The sequence below is a fragment of the Dermacentor albipictus genome, chromosome 3 (genome assembly GCF_038994185.2).
Source record: "Dermacentor albipictus isolate Rhodes 1998 colony chromosome 3, USDA_Dalb.pri_finalv2, whole genome shotgun sequence".
NCBI lineage: Eukaryota > Metazoa > Arthropoda > Arachnida > Ixodida > Ixodidae > Dermacentor > Dermacentor albipictus.
Genome location: NC_091823.1, coordinates 55,148,503 through 55,168,475, shown reverse-complemented (window position 1 = coordinate 55,168,475; position 19,973 = coordinate 55,148,503).

The following is a 19,973-nucleotide window of genomic DNA, read 5'->3' as shown; positions in this document are numbered from 1 at the left end:
CATAGGGGAGGGGTGGGGGGGAGTCATGTGGCTTTTGAACATATCATGAGACCTAGGCACATAATCAAGGCCAAGAAGTCGCACTTTGCGTGGCAGGTACATACACGCTATGTTGAAACGCGATGCAGAAGACAGTTAGTTTAGTGCGCGTCACCTCTAAGCCAAATAACCAAAAAAATCCGCGATAAGAAAAGCAAGTGAAGCGTTTCTTTTGCGCGTAGTTGGAAAGCAAATAAAATTGCGTGCATGATATGTCTCCTAGTATGACACTTAACTGAACCATTTCAGCAGAGCTTCGCCTAACGTGTATTCCAAAAGTACATTAATTTTCCTACAGTCTCACAGTCCTTTCACGGTCTTTATTTCCCACAAATGTAACAGACAGGGAAATGTTCAGGCTATACGCTGTCACCGGGCAGTGATTAACGTCGCGTATGGAGGCCACAGGGTGCTGCGGTTTGGGTGCGAACGCGGAGCATTCCCGAGCTTCGCATCCCGCATTTCCTTCCTCTTAAGAGCTATACATTGCGTTATGCCCCCGGTATAACGCGAGAGCTGAGCTCGACTGCTTCCCACGGAGGCTGATCATTTCGCCGCAACGATTCGCTCGCAACGCCACTCCATTTGCGGGTGATCCCTTCAATGATCATTTGTTCTTTCGTATGTAGCGGGGAATTAAGAGGGTAGAGAAAGTGTTTCACTTCGCGAGCATCGGCTCTTGACAACGTTAGATTGCTGCCGGCACCTGACGGGATTACGTGCGGCGTGTACCTCGACATACGCGGGACGCGCACTGCAGTTCTCATTTCCGTGGACGAAATTCATCGCGCTAGCGGCGAGTGGGAACCGTCGCGGCCTCGAGCGTGAATGCGACACGCCAAACCTATGCGCCGAACTTTCTGAAAAATATAGTTGCGTAGTTTGCTGTGTTGCACATCACTGGCTAACCACACTCTGCATGGTGAAAAAGCTGTCTCGATTGTGTCATGGCTTACGCGCGCCCGATGCTGTGTGCTGGGTGGGGTCATCCACTATGAGTCGCCCATTTTTGCAATTTATTGACTCGAAGTTAGATACCACATCAAACTAAGTGGCTAACAATGCCATGACGATCAGTTCGCTCTAATTATTCTTGCGGAGATGCCGTAAAAGTACCCTGAAACGCATTATAGCAGAAGCCCAGAAAGGTGACAAGTACACGATTACACAAACAACCCAACGCGACTCTTCATGATACCCGAACGAGATGCAATGATGTATTAGCTGGGTGGCGACGAGGCGCATTGCTACGTGATTCGTGGAAGAAGTTACACGTCTGAATACATAAAAAATACAAGCGGATAAAACATATATTACACAGTAGTTTACGGAACAAGAAAGCAGGTGTCGCTTATTTTGTAATATTCTGATTGGATACAAATAAACAGTAAAGAGAAGGCCGTACCAAACGCTTCATGTCGCGGTACACCCCTTGCAATGTGCACGCAGATATTTGTTCTTATTATTTTTGAAAAAAAACAACCGTTCAGAAAACGGATAGCACAAGCACCATACGAGAAAATGGTGAACGGAAGCGGTGGTTTAAAACGTAATGATACGTTCGTTTGCACAAAGCGCAATGCGTCATTCATCAGCTTTGTTTTATCTTATACAAAATAACCTTTCGGCCATTATACTTTGTGCGAAACTGACACGCGTTGCGGACTTCAGGAAGAAATTTACCCACCCGTCTGTCTGGCTGTCTGTCTCTTCCCGTTGTGGTGGTTTAGTAGGTATGGTGTTGGGCTGCTAAGCAGGAGGTCGGGGGATTGAATCCCGGCCATGGCGGCCGCATTATTATATTGAATACAAGCTCAATTATACAGACTGACAGCGCCAACACTGACAGTCTTACAATGTGAATTCCTTACGTTTTCCCTTCTCGATTCCTTCTTTTCTACCTCCTTTTCATTTTCATATATATATATATATATATATATATATATATATATATATATATATATATATATATATATATATATATATATATATATATATATATATATATATATATATATATATATATATATATATATATATATATATACTACACCTCTACTGAAGGAAAGTACGACGCAACACGCATAGTTTGAGCTCTTTCTTAGTATAAGGTATTTTCAAGTCGCCATTATAAAAAAAAAAGCTCTGACAAAATATAGCAGTCAAGCGCACGCATATTGCCTTTACTTTACTTTTCCAACCATTTTCGCTATCACTTTACCTCCCCTCTCTCCCCAGTGTAAGGTAGCAAACCGGATCTGCCCATCTGGTTAACCTCGCTGCCTTTTCCCTTTCTTCTGTCTCTCTCTCTTTTCCAACCGTTTCACTCTCAACCAGGGGACAAAATCATGTGAATGGTGCACCTCGCCCTTTCTCAACCACACTGAAATCGATAAGTAGAGGAAAAATGGAGTCATTACGGTGGGCCCCTTCTCTCGCGCATGCCATAAGCTTTGTGATGGGGCCGCTGAAAGCAGATACTCGGGCAACATCTCAAAAAGTTCTTGGTACCAGGCCACCCCTATGAATTGGCTTGTAGAGACACCTCTGTAATCATTTCTGTTTTTTTTTATTGAGATGAATATTAGGAGAGGTTGGCGCCTTTATGGTGGCACCGGCTACTCCTTGTCACTTGGCAAAGGAAACAAGTTTGCGTAAAAAGGGAGAATAGCGACACGAAAGATGGCACTCAGTAGAACACTGGATGAATAAAAAATATACAGTCCAACAGTACATGAGTCGCAAAGTTCTGTGCATAAGTCCAGTCCCCGTACGCATATATAAAGTCAGATATTTAGAACAGTCATAACACTCAACACATGTAATGCACTGCAAGTACAGAACAGAATTATACATATTGCATAAAAGTTGCGATCGCCTCATAAACCAATTATGAATCACGAACAACGTTTATGTTCTTCTTATTATTTCCTTTTCATTTCGTTTGGTGATGAATGACCCCGAAAGTATAGGCACTTATCGCTTTAGAAAAATATAAGCACTTGTGTTTCCATATGCCAAACTAAGAATTGTTGAGTGTTGAAGTCTACATAGAGACGAGACATTTCATTGTTATCCGCACGTTATTTTACTCGGATGTTACCTTGTAGTGGCGGCAAATAATTAAACGCTGCCAGAAGTGCCCTTTAGCAATTGCACTTTTTATTGGACGAACTTGCATAAAGAAATACAGGCAGCACCTAAAGCACAACTGTAATGACCAGCACAGTCGTCGGTCGTCAAATTTTAATATCGCGGTTCAACTACGTCCGCTATATTTCGAGTTTCACCGTACATTAGAGAGGACTCGCTGGTACTTGCGCACATTCGAGAATGCGCAGCACAATTCGCGTGGCGCACGTAATCGGATTAAACAAGAATCTTTCTTTGTAGAATGGGTGACAACACTCAATGTTTTTTCGATGCAGAGGGATATCTCGATAACAGTGATAATCCAATGAAAAGCTGTCGCCAAGAGAAAGCAAAACAATGCGCCATTGCCATCATATTTCGCGAACAAATAGAGAAAATAAAACGCTAAATCGATTTTTAACGTTTTTTACGAGAACGACAGACAGGTATGTTCCCAGTACATGGTGTAGACTCCAATTTGAAACGTGGCGTTCCAGTCATCTGTGGCAGCCGAGGGAAACCAACATCAACGTGTAGGCTTAGAAACGCTTAACAATGAACCTGTGTTTGTTTCACAAAGAGTGCATCCTTTTTGGTATAGTTTTACGTCCCTTTGCGGAGAGAGTGTTCGTGAAGTTCCCAGCATGTATTTTCAGCGCGTAGAAGAGTAGAATGATGTATTTGTATACAACGAAATTTCCCTTCCACCCACGTGGCTTTCGTCAAGTGAGGATCGAATTATTAAAGAAAGAATAAGCTTGTGGTGTATCATCATTACCATCATTAACATAAACAACCAAGCCGCTTGCTAACATGTAGAGCGGCCACCAGGTGCGACAGAAAACGGACAATGAAGCCGCACTATACTTCTCAGGCGGCTTGTCTTCTATGGAGCAATGCAGCCATCTCCACATACTACATCAAAATATTGTGTCCCTCGGTTTTAATTTCACAACTGATTTTTCTCCACTGCGAACAACAGTAAGGCTGACTCACTTTTAACGTTTCTGCGACGGCCACGGCAGCCGCATTTCGATGGGGGCGAAATGCGAAAACACCCGTGTGCTTAGATTTAGGTGCACGTTAAAGAAGCCCATGTGGTCGAAATTTCCTGAGTCCTCCACTACGGCGTGCCTTATAATCAGAAAGTGGTTTTAGCACGTAAAACCCAATAATTTCAACGTTTCTGTGAGGCACTGGCATCAGCGAAACACTTTAATTTTGTACGTTGTGTGCATTTTGTGCACTATACGTGCCTGTGTTACGTCCTGTTTATCACCGCATTCACACGCATTAGCATGCTAGGCGTGTCGCCAAGCAAACCACGCCAGTTTTTATTAACAAAGTTTCTCTCTCTACCTTTCTCTTATCGAACGAAGGGCTTCCTTTCTTTTTTGCCAAACTTTTGTGATATACAAAAAAATTCTGGTGTTTCACTCGCAAGAACTAGAACATGATTATGAGGCCCGCGGTAGTGGAAAGCTGTGGATGAATTTTTACCCCCTTGGGTTCTTTAACAAGTAATGAATGCACAGTACCAGGTGTTTTTGCATTTCGCCCGCACCGAAATGTGGCCGCCGCACCCGGGATTTCATCTCGCGTCCCCAGGCTTAGCAGCTCCGCCCAAAGCCATTTCGCCACCATGGCTGGTCGTTATTACACTTGCCGTGCAAACAGTATGCGTTGTGATGCAGTGTGCTTATTTGAAGTTTCTGTGAGCTATGGCTTGCTGTGTCCCCGCATTTGTTTTACATTTATTTGTTTTAGCTCGTTCGCTCGCTCGTTTGCATGGTTCTTTGTTTGTTCGTCTCTCTCTCTCTCTTTCTTTGAGCCGGCCTATCTTTGAAAGCTATGATTCACCTAAGCAAGAAGTTGTAGCCTGTAGCTCTCGTAATGCCAACCTCAACTACATACAGATATATTTATGTAGAGAAAAGCGCGAATTGCGGAATTACCTCTGTTGTGCCTCCCTTTATGCTGTCAAGACAGTGAAGGAATGTCCTAAGAATATAGGAGCTCCTCAGTGTATCTTCTGTCATTGCTGTTCTACCTCCTTTATAATTTTTTTTGCCTTCATTTAGGCCATTACACTCAACTTACAGTCCTTCTGCTTGTTTATGTAGAGGTGATATCGGTGAGCAAAATATTACGGCAGCGGCTTCTTTGTCTTGCTTACATCTTGTCTTGTTTGCATCTTGCCCGCTTTCTCGCATAGGGCTAGGGAAGTGATGTATCATCAACTATGATAGACCTTTAATTTGTTTCTCTTGAGAGAGTGATAGAGATTTAGATTAGGGTACACAAGCCAAACGAATACGACTTTCATAGTCTGACATCTGTAAGAAATGGTTGACGCCACATGAACGCATAGCTTTGGCTTTCTACTTTACGGAATGGATTCTTGTGGCCAGTTCTCCTAGTGCTAGAGCTGAAAGGATGTTCTGCGATCATAAAAATTTAATATGTATATAGAAAAAAAGGTAGCAGTACACCTTTTCTGGATATGTTAAAGCGGGGTATCGGATGTATACAAGCCAACAAAAAGGCTTGAGGCTGCTCCATTTCATTTTGGGGGGTAAATACGTGACAACACGACAACTCTAAAAGATTGAACGGCTGGAAAAATTACAGAAAAAAATTTTGGTTGACGCTTAAGCTTCGCCTTTAAGAATGGAACGCGATAGCAATTTCAAAGATCCCTGAGTGCTTCTCACGCTTCCCGGCTACAACAGCTTATGTAACCGTAATGTTTACCGGGAAACGCTGGCGGCGAACGCTATGCACGAAGGCAAGCTTTGTGGTTCTTTTTTTGATGGTGCACAAGGAACCGAGGGGGCCACGCCACTCCTACTTAGACAGATCGCAAACGGCAGCTGGAAAACGATATCGTGTTAAAAAGGGCTTTGTGTTTGAGTATCCGCCTAACAGAATTATGTTTTCTCGTATATTGAAATTACAGTCCGACGCTATCATCTCAGAAGGTTGTGTGAAAGTCATACTTTACAATTTTTCTGACACATTTTACTTTGAGAAATTCAATTAATTCACTAACTTCCTTGCACTACACGAAGGGCCAGCGTTGTTTGGTGTGCTTGGTTCGGAATCATAAGAGGAAAACAAAGACACCAAGAAGAACATAGGTGGAAATACTTCAATTATTAATTGAATTAAAGAAATAATGAATAAATGGAAATGAACGCGGCTGAAAAACGAGACGATGGTCGACGCTGGACGCTGGACGTCGGAAGCCGACGCCGCATTTTCTGCGACACGGGGCCCTTAACGCTGTCGCGTTAAAACAAATGATCAAACACAGCATTACTTATCGACTAGTACACCACGTAGCGAGAATTCTTCATTAAAGATTACTGGCGAAGTAACAGAGTGCGCGCAAAAGAAATGGAGGTGGATGAACTATAAACTGTTTTCACCTCGAAAAAAGAGCGAAAATTATAACTGTTTTTTAATGCTTAGCAGGACACACAAATTACCAAAGACCGATTTCTTTTCCTATAACCCAGACCTCAGTTTTTTGAATGAGCAGGGAGCCTTCATGAAGTGAAGACACCTTGTCGAAACGTCAGCTCCAGGTTGACGTTTTCCTTCTTAGACAACTGTTGATCAATTGAGTTCTAGATCTTCCTCTGAATCATCTCTCACGTAATTATGGCGTAGAATAATTGTTTTATTGTTTAAAATTGGGCACGTCAAATGGAAAGAAGTAAGCAAAAGAAAAAGCGTTTTCGAGGCCATCATTATCGTGCAGGTGTCCTTTCTTTTTACGTTCTCGTGGTGGTGGTCGTAAATATGTGGCGAACTAACATGCGTAAAAGGCACTGTGCTGTAAACTTATTTATATTAAGAAAGGCGGGGGTACTTATTTCTTATATAATGGTTTTAAGGCTGGAGAATAGAGCTGTAGGCTCCCCTATAAGTTTTGGGGTTCATCTTTGGACCATTAGATTTGCACCAGTTTGGTGTGTATGTTATATCAGTATTGGATTTATTAACTACACTGCTATGGGCCTGTCAACTAGTAAATACAGTCACCTAGTAAACATCAGATATGCTATGCATGTTTTTCATTCTAGTCTTTTTGTATACATATCCTTCAGCTTTTTTCACTTCCTCAAAACGTCTACATGCATATACCGTGCACTCCTGCCTATGCTTGCAACGGATCCGGTCGCAACAATCTCTTCCCTGCTCTTTTTTTTCCCCCACCAATTCTCTAAACGCCTCTTGCTTACCTCGACTGCTGACCAGTTGATGCTTCCATCCACTTTAAACCTAAACGCTTCTGGAAGGTGTACATTACCTACGGGTCTCACTGGATGAATCCAGTGACTCCACTCGAGCACTCCACTAAAACGTACTGAGTGGTCTCCGGATTTTTGCTGCAGCATACACATGCCTCATCTGTGTGCGAATATTTGCTTCGGTATGTTTTCGACCTTAGGCAAACAGCTCGAGCTTAAAATAGCAAGGCACTGCCCTTTGTGTTATCGTACAGATTTTACCTTCTTTCTTTCTTCTCAGTCTCGTAAATCTCCATGGTCTTCTATGCCTCAATTTTTTGCATCCAGTTCGTTGTATCTGTTTCTCTTCCTCTCTTTGATGACTCCTGGTTTTCAATTACACTGCACTTGGTTGCCAACTTTCTTGACCTCTTCTTCCATTCTGTGTTCACGCTTCTAGGTACAGGTACTTGCGCACTTTAGCTGCCCATTTATTTCGATCCATGTTCGGGAGTCTTTCTTCAAAACTAATTTTGCTCTGTGCTTCTCTGACTTCAAACGAGGCCCAACTCATATCCCCGTGCACTGCTTCAATTATTTGTGGTTTCGCCATGGGCTTTCCAAAGCCAACCGGCCCGCCCATCTTCGGTTAACTTTAAACTCCGACAAGGTATCCGATTTTCAGCACAGAATGGCAATTGCGAACGTCAACGCTGGCATCATGACTCCTTTCCAGATTCCACGCACCAACCCATAATTATTGTGGCCCCAAACTGCTCTATCTTCATAATTGCTGCATTCCGCTTTCCCTTTACTTTCAATTATCTTGATAGCTGCTCGAGTAAGCCTTACCTTCGTTTAGGTGTACGACTTCACTAGGGGTATGACTTGCAGTCGAATTGACACCAATTAATTAGCCATCGTTTCAATTAGGATCATAATTCCCGATTCTCTGTGCTGAACTTAAGGCCTAGATTTGTCACTGTGTGGCCACACATATTCGCGAGTGTCTGTAAATTTGTTGCATTGTCCGCTAGTAGCACTATGTCGTCCGCATACATCAATCAGTCTGCGGACCTTCTCTTGCGCCATTTGTCAATTACACATGTAGGCTTAATCAAACTCTTATTCACTGTTTTCCAGTCGTCCTTCTATGCCCTAAAATAAAGCGTGGACCACAATGGAGACAGACAACTTGATTTATTCAGCCATTGGTGAACTTGCGCCACTTCAACACATTTCTGGCTCTCCTATCGCGCTAAGGGTGACAGCGCCCTCTACTGTAGTGCTCCGAGAAAGAACGAGGTGATGGTGCTGGCGACCCGTGGAGGGCGCTTGTGGCCGAGTGAATCGAATACGTCGCCTCTGAGACCATGGCATACAAAACTCCGTGCGCGCTTCGGGATGATCCACGCATCGATTTTTCCGGGCATCTCCGGAAGATTCGCTGAACTACATATCTCCGAGGCTATCAAGCCATTTTCTTAGTCTTGCAGTTTGCCGGCAGACAGTGCGACCAGTCTGGTAAGTTTAAGTCCCCTTAATTGAGAGCGGCCGTTTAAGTGGTTGGCGCCCACATAGGCCTTGGTTGTCATGCTCGTATTTCAAGCGCTATTATCCGGCACACTGGACCTCAAAGAATTCTGCTTAAAATATTATTTCAGGAAATGAAGATACGAATTTTGCAAGGCACGACGAATACATTATAAAATTTCTCTCAACGCAGCGAATACATATCCTGTGTCCCACATAGCTTGTGCAAGAATTTTAAGACATGCAAGTGTCAAGTAGCCGGCTAGAATCAAGGCAGTGTTTGCCATAGCATAGAGCAAGTCAGACTATTTCTTGTATTTCTCCTTATTGCATAATTAGTTATCAGTTATTCAACTTCTCAAGTACTATATTCAAAAGTGCCAGTGAGACAATTGTGGTTCTTCCTGAAAAATTCTCGATGCAGCTTTGTGTTGTTCAATACGTGCTACATAAAAGTTGTTGCCAAGCCGGAAAGAAAGCCCGCGAAACACAAGAAAGTACTGCGCGACTAGTGGCGACAACGTTCGTCGTCGGCGTAACGGAACGGACTCATATATGGACAAGTCAAAGACAGCTTCGAGCACTTAACTGCTTTTACGGCAAAAACATAATGGTATGCTAGCCTACGCAGACTATGAAAAAGCGAAGCAAGCTTGAAAATTAGGCTAAGCATGAACTGAGGGTAGTTGCATAATAAATCTTTAAAGCACCGAAGCTGTGCTAAGCACAGTTGTCTGCCCTAACTTTTCAAACTGCAATTATTATATTCACACATTCATTGTCCATGCATTCATGGCAAATTATTTAACAAAGCTTGGCTCTAACAATTGTTCATGAAGATTGCAATAAATAAACGACGTAGTAAAGCGCATAAGTTGAAACCAGTATGTTAGTTAATAACGAATACCTACCTGCCGAATGGCGTCTTTTACAGCAAGCTGCAGGCCGTGCGCGGCGGAGCCAAAGCGAAATTGCTGCACCTTGTGAAAATCTCCTAAAAGCTCCTTGGTTAAGCGTTCGGGGCAGACATCAAAATTGTCATCATCATCGTTCTCTTCAATTTCCCGCCCGGTAAATGCGAATACCTTTATCATTGATGAATCGTTATCTGTCACAACGCGAATGACCTGGAAATCGAAATAAAAACGGTTAATGCAGGCGAAATTGTGCGAAAATACATATTTCACCTTGTCAACGATGTTCCACTGCAGCAACGCTGCGTCATACTCGGAGCAATTTCCGAGCAACTGTTTGGCTCCCCTTCACGCGATTGAAACATAGGAGGTGCGTACGAGACGTGAAGTCGCTGTCCGCAAATGTTGCTTCGACAGCCAGGAAGCCCTCCATCGACCGCGACGCCCACACGTCTAGTGCGATACAGACGTACTCCGCTCCCGCTAGAGACGATATTTCGGTCTGCAGCGCTGATACTATCCCGGGCAGGAACTTCTCTCTGAGGTCATCCCGCGATGGTAACTTGCAGTGTTTAAGAGACTAGTTGGCTGCTGACTTGATGGAACATGGTTATAACGGCGCGTTTTGAGGGCAGGACATCGAAATCCTCACAGGACCGCATTCTTTCTGTGTCCTATCCTCAAAACGCGCCGTTATAACCATGTTCCGTCCAGGCAACTTCTAGCCCGGGATGGAGGCCTGAATTTGAAAGAATACGAAGCAGTTATTTTCATGAAAGGAGGCTTATAATATTGTCAAACTTACCGTTACGAAGAGTTTGAACCCCTCTATTCGACAGCACCCTCCCGCCCACTCGACAACCCCTCCCCCCCACCTTAGACCTGAGCTCCTTAGAAGACAGCGAACATAGGCTTTCTTTGGCGCTAATCGTCGCGTCGGGACTCAAGGAGGCGCCGCCATGGCCTAAGTTACGTGGGCTCTCTTGCTTCAGCTGGCTTCGCGAACCGATGCTTTCAATAGTGTACTCTCTCTCTCTCTCTCTCTCTCTCTCTCTCTCTCTCTGTATGGAGGGAAAGGGTGCAGAGTTCATCCTGTGCGACTGTGTGCTGCGTTGACCTGCCTACCTTCGTTGACAGAGTTTCGGGCAAAGGCGTCCGTGTGTCTAGATAGGGGTGACATTATTGCAGAAGTGTTGGGGGTGGAAGGGGGGGGGTGAGAGGAGTACGGGGTGAGACGGCGCGAAAGTTGCTATGCGAAAGCTTGCAGTAAACACAAGCATCGCGCCGGCGTCAATACGCACGACAGTAGGGAAGTGCTTTTTCGAGTATGCGCCCTAGTCGCCGACGGCGACAGAAGAAACAGAAAAAACAAAGCAGTGAAGGGTGGGGAGACAGCAGGCGGCCGTGGCGAAGGCGCCGCCTTAGTTAAAAAAAGAATCACAAGGCGTAAGGGGCGGGGGGAGGGGGGTTAGAGGGGGAGTATGCCGCCGCCGTAATTCCGCACGACGGATACCAACGGCACAGAGTCGCGGTTGCGTGAAGAATCGAGACAAACTTCGGAGCAACTCAGTCTATAAGAAGAGAATTGTAGTAGGCGCGTTGCTTATAAATGTACCGTGCTGGTAATCAGCGAAGCCATTTTAAAGATGCTGCTTTATTGCTAAATTTGAGGCTCTGACTTACTAATGCTTGAACCTGGGCTGATTGGTTCTTCGGCATATATTGACAAAAAACAGCGCGTAGACAAAAAAGCGCTCTATTTTCGGAAAAGGACGTAATTCTACTTCCATTCTGGTAAAAATGCGCTCAACTTCATTCCCATTCCAGTCCTCCAAGCGTTGCCCCATTCATTCTCATTGCATTCTGGGGTCGCGAAAATGTGGAATGATTCCGGAGTCGTTCTCATTCCTGAGTGGTACCTCCGCAACACTGCTCGGCAGTACGTTTGTTCATCCGGGTAAGAACGCGACCATTAATGGTCGTGTTTGAGAAAGGAACGTCCAACCATTTTGACCACGGGAAAACAAGTCCGTTTTCATAAAGTGCGCAAGCGCAAATGATTGAGGCAACCGCAGGAGCCCCAACCGTCTACAAGTGCGGCGGACTGGAGTGGTGCAGGGCAACCAGTAGAGGCGTCGTTTCTTTACCCTAGTGCCCAAACAGCCTTTGCAAAACAGACGGGTCCACTACGTATAGGGAGGGAACACGTTTGCAAAATTATACAGTAAGAGCCTCGCTAGCTGTAATGTAAGTTAGGCCCAGCCTACCGAAAAAATTGGTAGGCTGTATCCGCGAAGCAGCCGCAATGGGGCACGGCGAACGTCCTGTGTATATATGAACACTAAGGTGCAGAAATTACGTAACCAAATACACAAGTTACTTTTATTCACGCATTAGATATCCTAAATGCCGAGGATGATTTGATGGAATTGGGAAAATTGCAGCCATATGATCTGGTCAGCTGGAGCAAGACAGTGCTTATTGGAGATTACTGGGAGAAGCCTTTGTGCTGCAGTTAACAATGAACAGGCTGATGAGGACTATTTATATGACGTACATGCACTCAGGAAATTCCGTAAAGGTAGCGTTTCGAATGAAAGAAGCGGTAGCAGCCCTCTGGGGCAATCAGAGCTTACGTGATGGCAAATACGATGGCACCGCAGAATCTTACGATGCACAGAACAGTATGCCCGTTATCTCACAAAAGCTGGCAGGGCGAGGAACGCCGCTGGACTCATCGCATCTTGACAGTGCACGAGACGACACTGACGGGAAACCGTCGGCAGTACTCAGCCCCGAACGGAATACTATACCGTTAGCTTAACGATTACTGCTCAGACCAGAGCACACACACGCGCACAACGCTCATGCCCGGAGCGGAAGGCAGGTGAACTTGTTAAGGAGTTATAAGATGAACTTACTCGACTAAGAGCGTGAAACGCTGCTCGCGAAATGCAAGGTTGCCATTTCGTCGCCCCCTATACACATTACATTACAGACAGGACGCTGGGTAATTTATACATAATACTGGCATGATGCTGGCAACGTATCAGTAATTAGGTGCGTAAGTGATGAAACCAAAACAGAAAGACGGGAAAATTTTACGGTATACTGTGGTGATGGTGGGGATGGTGGTGATATTCCTACAGGCACGATTAGCCTGGCAGACCTGGCTGGCAATTGCTCCTCCTTAGCATCTCTTTCTAAACTAAATATATCACCATCTGTCCATCAGTGCCGTCTTTTGCTGAAGTGTGAGGAGAATGGGTAACACTTCCTTGCGTGCTATCCGCCGTCCTTACTGGACGACTATCTCTTTCGCACGTTCGTGAGAAAATGCCCTTCTTCCCATGCTGTCCCGCAGCCTTTTCCTTGTCAGGACAGAAGCGCTCGCAGGACAAGATTAAATGTTTTGTGTCACCAACTGACGATTTACGGGTGAGTGTATACTAACGGCTATGCATATATTTACTGCATGAACTGAGCCCCATCGAACCCCACTCTAAACAAGAAGATAAGCATGCCGTGCTTTTACGGCACCCATGAATCAGTGCCGCTGAGTCAAGCGATAACCTGGTTGCTGAATGTATCGGCAACCTGTTCTACAATGTGACTCCATCTTAGAGGAGACAAAGAAGACGAAATAAAAGTTGTTGCAGCTAAAGTGATGCACAGGGATACCAGAAAAAAATCTTATTTATATGATCCTGCAGCTCTTGAGACAAAACAGCAATGCCATCAACATTGTGTTGCATCTGTTACATTTGTTAAAATTGCTATATTTCTTTACATTTGTTACATGTTACAGGCAACAACTTGCGTTTGCAAACTGTAGTGCGAATTTCACTGAGCATAGCCAAAAGTACGCAGAGTATCGACAAATAATACTGCTCACTGAAGGGCAGGAGCGGAAATTCGTTCTGTAAGACATGTGCCTGTATTTTTTTTTAACTCCACCACTTCTTTTTGGTTTAACAATTTTGCTTACTATACCACATATACCACAAAGCTAAATAATCTCAATTTAGTTTGGAACATATCAACCCCCGTAAAGAGGTGACTATTTGGAAGCCCACAGGCCTGCTTGGAGGAAACCAACGTTCCCGTCTTGATTCTACCTTTGATTACAATATTCACAAGACATGCGAACGAATAACAATAATATATAGATTTAAAAACCAACATGTATTTCTCTTCCGGCTCCTGTATGTTTTTTTTTTTTTTTAAGTGGGCATACTGACGACTGAGCGAATCGTCGCTCTTATATACGAACGAGTGAAATTTTGCACAAGTGAAGAGCGTTTCATGCCGGTGCGACGTAAGTACGCCAAGTAGATGTACCATTTTATCGAGACATAATATGCGCATATCGATCTTGCACCAATTAGCATATATAAAAGTAGCTGTCTCATGGCTAGCACGTGCGACGTCTCTGCACCTATAAGGCTTTATGAATGTTGATTTCATGCGGAGCACAGCTATGGTGACTGCGCACCTCGCGATAAACGTGATTAGGAAGCTGCTCGAAAGCACATTGGGATGCTGCTAAGCGAAGCGGCACTTCTATGGCGGCCAGGGGGCGAGATTGGCTCGCGTGCATCGCTAGGCTGGTTTTTCCGGGAGCCGAGAGCTCATAACTTACCTGCTCATTCTCTTCCGTCTAGCCAGAGCATACAACCTCGCGCTGACCTCCCTGCTTTCCTATAATAAATTATCTCCCTTTCTAATCAAGTTTAGGCTCTCTCCATCTCTCACTGCAAGGTGGGACTACACAGTCTTATTCACGCGGGGCTCTCCCACACTGGCAGCTTGAATATTGGTGGCAGTGAATTGCAAAACTTCTCGTATTATTGAGTCAATGCGCGGACTGAGAGGATACGAAAAAGAAAACGCGCATAATTTCACTAACGCAGTATGCAGTTCATGAGCTGACTTTTCACTGCTGAACTTGCGCATTCCCTCGAAAACTTCCCTAACGTCACAGCCTTAAGAGGAGAACGAGGAAGGCGGCGATATTGGCTGAAGGCGGATCTAGGTTTGCGATGATAGCAAGCAGTTCGTTTGTCGTAGCGCCGTTCCTTAAGAAAGCTTCAGAAAAGCAAAAACTATGTTGAATGATAACTCATTAGACGGCACGTCCATTGCGTCGCCATTCAGAAGCGATGTACAGGACGGGTGAATAAGACGACGTTGATTGCGAGGTGAAATAGAACGCATGCCCTTAGCTTCAGAGCCATAGAACGCAAGATGCCGCCTCCCTCCCTCCCCCCTCTCCCGAATCATCTCCTTCAAACCTTTCTAACATCCCTTAAATTAGCCTGCTAAATCTTATTCATCACAAGCTAATTACGCGTCACCAAAGCGCGCGTCAGCACTTAGTATAAGATTAAAACCATCTATGTCACAGCCGCGTCCGTCTCTTGCGTATGTCCGCAGAACCTCTGCAACTTGTTTAACAACTTTCAACACTTTCAACAGACACCAAGAAATCAACAATGCTTGCATGTGGTCATAGTGACGGTGTTCTTATAGACGAGTCAGACAGTTAGAACAAGCAAAACAAAAATGATAAAGCTTCCATGCATATACGTAAAGCGGTTGTGACCCCATACCTACCATATGAAGTATAGTGCAATTTGCGAACGATTGATGCAGGGAGGAGCAGTATGTGCGATTTAAATACTGCGCCCAGCTAGTTCAAGCTCTGCACATTAGAACGTACATCCCAACAATAGTTTGCAGAATTTAAAAGTAATTAAGAATGGCTATGTCTAAATCATAGCAGGGAGCGCGCGTTAGAGTGCGGGTGACGCGGGTGGGAGAACGGCGACATCAGCTGGTAAGAATAGAATGGCATAGCAGTGTTGCAAGGTGGTGAAACGTGGTGGTCACATGCATGAAACATCGACTTGCCTACAAAAAATTACATGAGATAACTGGGTGTCAATAGGAGCTGCCGGTGTAGCGCTTCACCTGGCGTGCGTTTGATGTAGCCGTGCATTGGCATAAACTTCGCCCTTCTGGCTTCAGGCAGCTTTGTGACATCTGAGTATGCTTGATACGGGTGAGTCGTGTTCAAATGTTCCAGAACTAGTGACTTGGCTTCTTCAGATGAAATAGGGCTTTTTGGCTGCAACCTTGGTGCACTTAATCAGCGTTTTATATTTTCGAATGCCAGGGTGAGTCTACCTTCTACCTCTCTCGATCAGCGCAAAAGCTGCTCCAGTGCGCAAACTGCGATTTCGCCTCCACAGAAAGCGGTTCTCACGGACTCAAAGGCCACGTTGAAAGAACTCTGTCTTGGTCTACCATCCATCAAGTTCCCGCACAAATCACTAGCCCACGTAAAAGAACTCGGCAACAAAGGCTTCAGAGTAAAGCTTCAGCAAATTCGCTCCCACATTGGTAATACTGGCAATGAAAAAACTGACGCTCTTGCATGCGCAGTGCTCTATCATCTTCCCAATGTCAAAGCCCCAAAGAGTAATCAAAGAAAAAAAATTAAAATTTAAATCACTTTGGAACACATTGGGTTCCACCACCTACCCCCTGCATAACGAAGACATTTTGTCGAAAGGAAGCCTCACATCAATATCGAATGAAGGCAGGATCTGCTAGTACAGCAGCATGGTTATTTAAGATGGGGCGCATGAATTCTCGGAACTGTACGCCATGCGACGAGATAAGGAGACATTGAGCACTTTCCGTGGTCGTGCCCGATATTCCAAGATGAAAGAAATGCTCTCCTAGAGAATTTGCAAAAAAAAAAAAACGACCTTCCACATGCGTGCCTGCAACACCATGTGTTCCCCGAAGGATCAGTTATAGCCGGCAAATAAACTTCACGCCTCGTTATCACATTTTCGAAAGAGAGTGGTTTCATAACACATGGTGAAACACCGCAGTTATATTGTAGGAGACACTCAGGCCGAGCAATTTTCGGCCTTGATCACCGGGCTGAACCCGCCTGTTTCTACAACCCAACGCGACCACGACCACCTACTTTTTCACGTTGCAAATTTATTATTACAACAAAATGTACGATTCGCTACGGTCACGCATGCCCAAAAACACCAATGGCCGCGCATTGTCCAAACGTGCGGGACAGGTTGCCGTTACACTCAGCAGTCAGGCTATCGCTTTACTCAGTGGCACTGATTCATGCATACCGTAAAAGCACAGCACGCTGATCGTTTTGTTTAGAGTGCGGTTCGGGGGAGCTCAGTTCGTGCTGTAAATATATGCATTGCCGTGCACAACGCACGCAAATCAGTCTTTATAATTTCTAGCCAGTCTTATAATCGTAGTTTACAAAACTACGAGTGCTTGGAAATTTAGAAACAATAAATAATAACCACACAATAAGTTCTGACAAGACAAATTATGCGAGAAAAATTCATGCATGAGCCTTCATCCGCAATTCATTCGTTGCTGAAGAATCACATCGCCAAAGCATTTTATCAACATAATTCAGCTGCTTAGAAAAGAGCGCCGTGTATATGGGGTGGAATGTGTCACATCACCGATGGCTCCTCGCCCCGAGGACCCTGCAGGGGAGGGGGTTGGGGTGGTAATACTGAATTAAGTGGTTTCGGGCTTCTAGCTATCACCCAGCTTTGCTTGTTTCTGGGATACCGTGATGGCTTGAGTAGGCTACAAGGTAGTCGAAGTAGGGACACACACGCTGAAAACTCGTTTTATTGAACACATGGGCAACAGTCCAAATGTGCCTGTCTCCTGAAAATGTTTCACTCTGCCACCTTTTACCTCGTTCTCAGCATTGGGCTCGGTGAGCTATTAGGTTAAGTTCTCAAGAAATGGTAGGCTTACTTTTGTTGGTTTCTCCTCGCTTGAATAAAAATAGATGGATTTATAACTTTATTAAAAAGATCGGATTTAACTTCCGTGCCTCGCGGTACGCATTTTCTTCGAATGATTATACCTTACTACAGCAAACCAGCTATAGATAAAACTAATATTTATTCGAAACTTAGCTTCACTCCACCATAAATTCTGCCCTATAAGTTTCCCAGTCCGCCCGTTACGTCGATGAGAAGAAAAAATAAAGCAGCACAAAAAAAAAACTGTTCCATCCGCTGTGTCAGAAAACTGCAGACATGTGCCAATGAGCCCTCACGGAGACTTGCGATGGCACCAGCCTTTATCCCCCTTAGCTTACACGTCTTTCATGTCTAAGGCCGATCCAAGCGCAAATGAAGAAGACGTTTCCGCCTTCGACGAATAAACCAGTTTATGGTGAAGAACTCGGTAATGAACACAAGCGCCAAGTATCGCAGCCAGTTCTTATCCTAGCCAGTGCTCAAAGAATGATCCTTCAAAATTAAAGGCAACCAAGACGTTAGCCGGAAAGTCCCACACCCCAGCGTTCAGTAACCCGCGTGATACTTAAATGGAAAGCAGATACGTATGAAATAGAGAGCCCACCCCTGCATCCGTGATCCCCGAACGTTAGGTTGCGTTAACCAATGTCTGTAACGGACGCTTTCTTTGTCACTTTGAGAGCTTGACCTCACGCGCTTTTGCGAGGCATATTCAGTCATTATAGAGTGGTCTGCATTTTCGAAGCAGCTCACAATAATGGTGCCAGGCTCCTATTCCGAACAAAGCATTCATCAAATAAGGCATCGATTTGCGGACAGCGTATCTTTAAACAGATTCTTTTTTTTTCTGCGAGGATCTTATACAGAAAAAGAAGTGTGAAGAAAATCAATGAAATTAGTACGATATCACTACATCGGCTCACACAGGCACAACTACTGTTAGGAATGTAGTACTAGAACGAATTTAAAAGATATAGATATTATATTCCTTGCGTATACTTTGCGAAGTTTAATACTTTTGAAAACTTTCGTTTTTCCGATCTTGAACCCACGCAAGCTATTTGGGTCTCGGGTTGAATAAAAATACAGAATGTAGGAGAGGAACTGATTCCAGCTCACGCTGAATGTGCAGCGATGAAATACATTGCGTTATTTTAATAGCCTTGCAGAAAAACCGTGTTGGCCGGTTGACGTGTAAGCTTAATTAAGCAAGTTTTCTGCTGTTTTGTTTACTGCGTCAACGATAATGGGTGGGCCCCAAGTGTTTCAACACTTACCTGACAATGTACGGGTCTGTGACGTGCACCTTTGTCTGCCCTCTATGAGGCACCAGTTGTTGGGACAGGTAGATGGTTTTTTTTTCGGTTCCTCGTTTTGCTTATAGAACACGTGATAGCACAGTGATGAAGGCTGGCCTTCTGTTGTATAGAATCGCAGCTGCGAGCTTTCTCTCTGGGAAGTATATTGCGCCCGAAGCATTTTTTAGTGTAGATGCGCAATTCGTTCTCGACCCTATGGCACTGCTGTTCGCCGCTGCTGTTCGCCGCAGCCCGCGCTGCTTCTTGCCAACGAACCATAATCGCGTTGCCAGACACTAGCGAGAAGTCGTGCTGAAGAAGTACGGGAACTTGCAGCGTGCTTAGCCTGAAATCCATGCAGTTTCCCGGAATACGATTACGAAGATGCGCAAAAGATTTCAACGACAGGGAGTAAGGCTGGTCCTATTTTCTCGGCCTCTTCATGCGCATCTGGCTTTGCGCCTCGAGTGGCGTATGAGGTCGCTTTCCTCCAATTTCAGGGAACCTTCGTTCGTCTCTCACGAGGTGCAGTATCCACGAAAATGGTGCACGGTCGGTAGTGGAACTGGCGTTATACATGATGCGATCGTTATTGAAGCGAAGCGCTTTTTTGTGAACACTCGCAGACTTGCCTAACCGAGGATGCTTCTACGGCTGCTACTGCTGCTGCTGCAGTATTGCCTAATAGCTCATACACATGACAGCACTCATATAATGAATGAGCTTATACGTAGCCCTATTGTTGGTACCCCTATAGTTGTGCGGATTGTCGGCTTCTTTGTGAACAGAGTGACGCAGTGGAACAACAAATGCCACCTAAATATATTCAGTGCAACGCTACGGGCATTCAGGCGCATAATTTCTTTATTACAGTGAAGCTATTTTTGCCTCCTATCTGGAGGTTTGGCGCGCCCACTCGTTTGCTTTCTTATTACGTGACCTGGTCCTCTTAGATAATGCAGCAGTCAAGTTGGGTGA